Here is a 6,000-nt window from a genome sequence, read left to right as displayed (position 1 = left end):
TTAAATTATCTAGGAAATTAATAAATGTTAAATTATCTTTACTATTTGATGTATATAATACCAGGCACTGAAAGACTAAAATTAATTTTATAGTAAAAAGAAGACACATAAATAAGCAATATGTGATTTTACAAGATACAAAGGAGAGTGTATTGCACACTGAGCTGGCAAAAAATATAGTGCTGGGGAAGATAGAATTGAAGTTTGATCTTGAGGGTTTTTGTATACCTTCAAGTGGAGTCAGGAGTGAAGCATTTAAGAGAGAACAGTAAAGAAAAGAGGAGAATAACATTCAATTTTACTAAGCATAAGGAGATATTTGGAAATAAAGAAAGATGAAATGTAATTTCTATCCAAAGACGAGATTTATTTTAATGGTGGACAAATATGTTTTGACTTTATTCCATAGGCAATGGAGTTCCCATTCAGGAGATCCCTTTGATCAGAAGATACTTTTGGAAAGTTAACATAACACTTATTTACAAATAGGACAAAATTATTTTGCACACATAATTCCATTTTGTCTCAACAACCGTACAAGTTTAATATTATCCCCATTTTACAGAAGAGAGAACTGAAGTTCAGAAATGCTAGATAATTTCCTAGGGACACGCTGTTGATATTTGGCTGAGCCAGGATTTGAAGCCCCACTTTTAGCTCTGTGCTAACAGCTCGGAGCCTGGAACCTGCTTGGAATTCTGTGTCTCCCTCTCTCTCTTCCCCTCGCCGACCCATGCTCTGCCTCTCAAAAATGAATAAACATTAAAGAAAATTTTTTAAGAAAATAAATAATAAAAGGAAGAAGACATCATGTCAAAGTTCTTGCAACATTCTACTTCTATCTGTTCAAGGTTGCTTTATATACACACGCTCACTTGCTCACTCACTTACTCACTCAAGCACAGATTATTGTCATTGCAGTCTCTTCCTACAAGCTCATCAATAAACCCGAAATCACTAGGATCTTATAATAAAATTAAACCTGTTGCTTCAAAATCCATTGAGGCTTCACTAGAGAGCAATATATTAAATATATTAAATAAATTTTCTGTTTTGTTAATATAAATATGTACAAATAAAATGTAATATGCACTTATTTTATAAAATGTATAGAATGTAAATATCAACAAAAGTCCTGGTACCTGAGACTTTCCTGTTAGTATTTTGGGTGCTTATTTTTCCTTGTCTTTCAAAAATAAGGACCACAACTCACTGGAAGGCTGTGAGGGTTTTTCTGAGAACCATGCAAATCTTGCCTACAGACATTGAGGACGAATTATGACCAATTTCATAAATTTTACTTTTGCTTATGGCATAGAGCTCCTTGCTATTAATATACAAAGTGAATTACTAAGAATTACTAAAAGTGAATGCTAATAGTTAACATTTGTTGGGGGCTTTCTCCACAGCAGGCATTGTACAGTTGACTGTTAATTCATCGTCTCTCACAACAACACTGCAAGATTGGACTGTCACTATCAGTTTACAGGTGCATAGGAATCTAGATCTCTGTATCTGCCACACAAATGTGAACAGTGAAGCCAGGATTCAAACCCAGAGAGTCTAACTCCACAGCCTTCAGTGTCGCCTCTCAGTGGGACTGAATCCTTTACAAACAGCAATACAAAATATATTTCAGAAAATGTGTATAAACTAAAGTGTAAATATGAGCGAGTTAACAAAAATTGTCTGACAGTAAAAGCCAGTGTAACGTTTCCATACCAGAGAATGTAGGTTGGTATTAGCCAATGGATTGGCACAGACATTGGATTCACATAGATGGATTAAAACTGGTCCTGCCATTTCCTAGTTCTACGTAGAAGAGATGTATGGCTACTGGAGGGTAAATTTAGTTAGCAGTTCAACAAACATGTATCTTCTTTCTAGCACAGAGTAAAGCTACATTTTTCAGCATTCCTCAGAATCAGGTCTGGCCATGTCAACACGTCTCAACAATAAAATAGGAGCAGAAGAGGCATGTGTCACATCAGTGGCTAAGACACCGAAGGAGGAGCTGTGCCTTTTCCACCATCTTTGACTCATTCCTCCAACTTGATGTGGCAAGCATAGGAACCTTGAAAATACAGTTTGAACACAGTGAGGCATAAAATGAAAGCAGCCTGAGAGGCGCCTGGATGGCTCACTCAGTTAAGCTTCCAACTTCGGCTCAGGTCATGATATCGCAGTCCATGCATTAGAGCATAGGGCTCTGTGCTGTCAGCTCAGAGCCTGGAGTTCTCAGAGCTTCAAATTCTGTGTCTTCCTCTCTCTCTGCCCCTTCCCTCTCATGCTCTGTCTCTTTCTGTCTCTCAAAAATGAATAAACATTAAGGAAGGAAGGAAGGAAGGAAGGAAGGAAGGAAGGAAGGAAGGGAGGGAGGGAGGAAGAGAAAGAAAGAAAAGAAAGAAAGAAAGAAAAAGAAAGAAAGAAAGAAAGAAAGAAAGAAAGAAAGAAAGAAAGAAAGAAAGAAAGAAAGAAAGAAAGAAAGAAAGAAAGAAAGAAAGAAAGAAAGAAAGAAAGAAAGAAAGAAAGAAAGAAAGAAAGAAAGAAAGAAAGAAAGAAAGAAAGAAAGAAAGAAAGAAAGAAAGAAAGAAAGAAAGAAAGAAAGAAAGAAAGAAAGAAAGAAAGAAAGAAAGAAAGAAAGAAAGAAAGAAAGAAAGAAAGAAAGAAAGAAAGAAAGAAAGAAAGAAAGAAAGAAAGAAAGAAAGAAAGAAAGAAAGAAAGAAAGAAAGAAAGAAAGAAAGAAAGAAAGAAAGAAAGAAAGAAAGAAAGAAAGAAAGAAAGAAAGAAAGAAGCCTGAGCCATGAATTACTACTTGGAAGAAAGCTACTCGTGATTCAGTAGCATTTGTAATGAACTTTACATGAGCAAGAAATAAACATTTATTGTGTTGAAGCCATTGTTTGTTGCTAACATTACCTTAGTTACAATACCTCATTTACAAGATTCTTTATTATGGACCTTTTAAACATAAATAATAAGAAGCAGTAATAAAGAACAAGGGATTAAATGTCTTCATTTGAAAAAGAGAAAGATTACAGTAGTGTATACCATGGAAAAACTTTTATGATAATTAAGTTAATAAGTTTCTTGGAATGTTGCCTGCCATATAGGAAGCAAAAAATAAAGTGTTAGCTCGTTCTACTTGATTATCAGATTATTTATAATGATAAGACTTTTTCAAAAACTTCAATTCAAGAAAGCAATTTATTCACTTCATAGCCTTCTTCTCTAATCCAATTACATAAGCTTTAACTTATCCACATTAGTTACAATTCTAAAGAAAAACAATCCCTTGACCTTTGATTAAAAACTCGTGGGTTGAATGTCCATCATAGCTTTTACTCCTTTCCACCATCCACAAAATTATTAAAACTGGATTTGTAAAAGAAATCATAAACCCACAAATACATAAATTAAATAGAAAAAGAGACAACAACAATAACATTTTTAATGGCAGGAAAACAAAATACAATTATGATGAATGGTGGCAACTTTCTTGTAAGCCAGCAGTGTGGAAAAACTAAGATCAACCTAAGTACCATGGAAGTCTCAAGGGACTTAGCACTAGATACCACTGGAATGAGAAACTAAGAGCACGAGAAGTGAGTAAGGACTTTNCCCCGCCATACTGAGGCAGAAGTCTGAGAGTTATCTTCTAGCAAGATTAAAACAGAGGATCCCATACTACAGGCTTTCAGCCATAGTTGAACATAAAAATACAGAAAGGTTGTCAAGGGAACATAGTGAGCTTCATGCTTATTATCACACCAGGTACCCAGAGTTCTGGCCACCAGGCTCGTACCAGCTCCTGCAGAAAAGCAGAGATAAGAATCTGAGCAGACCATGATAGCAGCATCTAAAGATGATGAAATTAAAGGACAGTCAATGAATTATCCAACCTTATTATCTTTTGATAAAGACTCATTATACACACGGGACTTCCAAACAGCTTTTAAGTGTCCCATTCTTAAATATAAGCAAAAAAACCACCAAAAACCAAAAAAGAAATATTACCAAATATTTGAAGAAAACCTATCACATAAAATATAGGGAACAAAATGAAAATAAGTAGTTGAAAAAGAAGAAATTAAAGAGGAAGAGAAACATTTCAAATATATATGTGAATATGTATTATCTTCAAGGAGATAAGAAAAGTTATTTCAACCACAAAACAAGAAAAAGATGTGACTTAAAACAAAAGAATAAGCATTTAGAGAATAAGAAAATAGTGCTAGCCCTTAAAAATTTGATAGCCAAAAAGGAAAAAGTTTAAATATTCAACCAAATCCTTAGAAAATAAAGTTGAGGAAATCTCTCAGCAAAGTACTAAAAAAAAGACAAGAAAATTATAAGTGAAAGTTTTTAGAAAATAGAAGGCGATGCCAAAAGTGCATCATATTCATTTCAAAATAAGACAACAGCAAAAATGGAGAAATAAATAATAAATAATGCAAGAGACATTTTCAGAACTACCTGAATGTCTAGATAAGAAGGATCTACTAATGGTCCTGCAAAATGGATGAGAATAGAATCCAAACAATAAACATCATTATGAATTTTCAGAGCACTAGGGCAAAGAGATCTTGACTATCTTCACAAAGGAAAATTTAGGTTTTTAGAACAAAATTAAAATTAACTGTAGCATTAGATTTGTTAAGAATAGCAACAAAAGCTGGGAGACAATGGAAAGGTATCTTCAACATCTGAGAAAAAATTATTTCCAAATTAGAACTCTATGCTAAAGCAAATTATTAATTTAAAGTAATAACAGAACAAAGACATTTTCAGACATGAAAAATCCTAGCAACAACAAAAACACTTATCATTCAAGCTTGCTCAGGAAGCTTAAAAGGAAATGTCCCATCAAAATAGGGAATGTCCCACCAAAGAGGAAGAATGCCTAAAATCCAGAAAACAAAGGAACCAAGATAAGGTAAAGCCCCAGAAATTCCCCAACATTGTGCTGAACAAAAGCCTAAAACGATACCTGTGAGGTGTCTTATTATATGAACTATTGCAGATTAACATGATCAGAGGTGATAAGGCAATCAAATTAACTTAAATCCTGTGTAAAGGATAAGAGGGCTAGAACAGGGGCGCCTGGGTGGCTTAGTCGGTTAAGCGTCCGACTTTCGCTTAGGTCATGATCTCGCGGTTCGTGGGTTCGAGCCCCGCGTCGGGCTCTGTGCTGACTGCCAGCTCAGAGCCTGGATCCTGTTTCATTCTGTGATTCCCTCTCTCTCTGACCTCCCCTGCTCACGCTGTCTGTCTGTCTCTCTCCTAAAAATAAATAAAAACATTAAAAAAAAAAGATGGCTAGAACAAATTTATATTCCAGATACTGAAGAAAGGTAAGTAAAAAATGGATTTCATATTTGTGGAGGTGTTTTTCTATTTTATTTTGAATGTCAAAACTGTCTTAATGAGGTTCTACTGGCATTGTCTTTGATCTTCATTAAATGTTAAGAATAAAAAAGTTGACATTAGAAGTCTCATTTTCAAATCTAAATAATACTTGTTAAATAATAAAAATTCAAACAAGTGAATTTTAAAGGTCTAATTAGCTTTATTAATTTTTATATCCAAGCGGTTTTCCATCTAGCAAGTAGGGGGCAGATCCAAAGGGCTACAGAGAGGGAAAAGTTTTCTTGTTTGTAGGTTTGTTTTCAATGTTTATTTATTTTTGAGAGAGAGAGAGAGAGTGAGCAGGGGAGGGGCAGAGAGAGAGAGGGAGACAGAGAGTCTGAATCAGGTTCCAGGCTCTGAGCTGTCAGCACAGAGCCAGACAAAGGGCTCGAACTTACAAACTGTAAGATCATGACCTGAGCTGAAGTCAGAAGTTTAACCAACTGAGCCATCCAGGAGCCCCAGAAAGGCAACCATTTTTAAAGGCAGCTCAATGAAGACATTAACAGAGAAAAAAGATCATTTTGGATGAGGTCACCTTTCACTGGGGACAAAAGGGTGTTATGAGGTTGTTCACGTCATTTTCATTTA

The sequence above is a fragment of the Crocuta crocuta genome, unplaced genomic scaffold, assembly GCF_008692635.1.
Source record: "Crocuta crocuta isolate KB4526 unplaced genomic scaffold, BGI_CrCroc_1.0 scaffold346, whole genome shotgun sequence".
NCBI lineage: Eukaryota > Metazoa > Chordata > Mammalia > Carnivora > Hyaenidae > Crocuta > Crocuta crocuta.
This window is presented reverse-complemented; position numbering follows the sequence as displayed.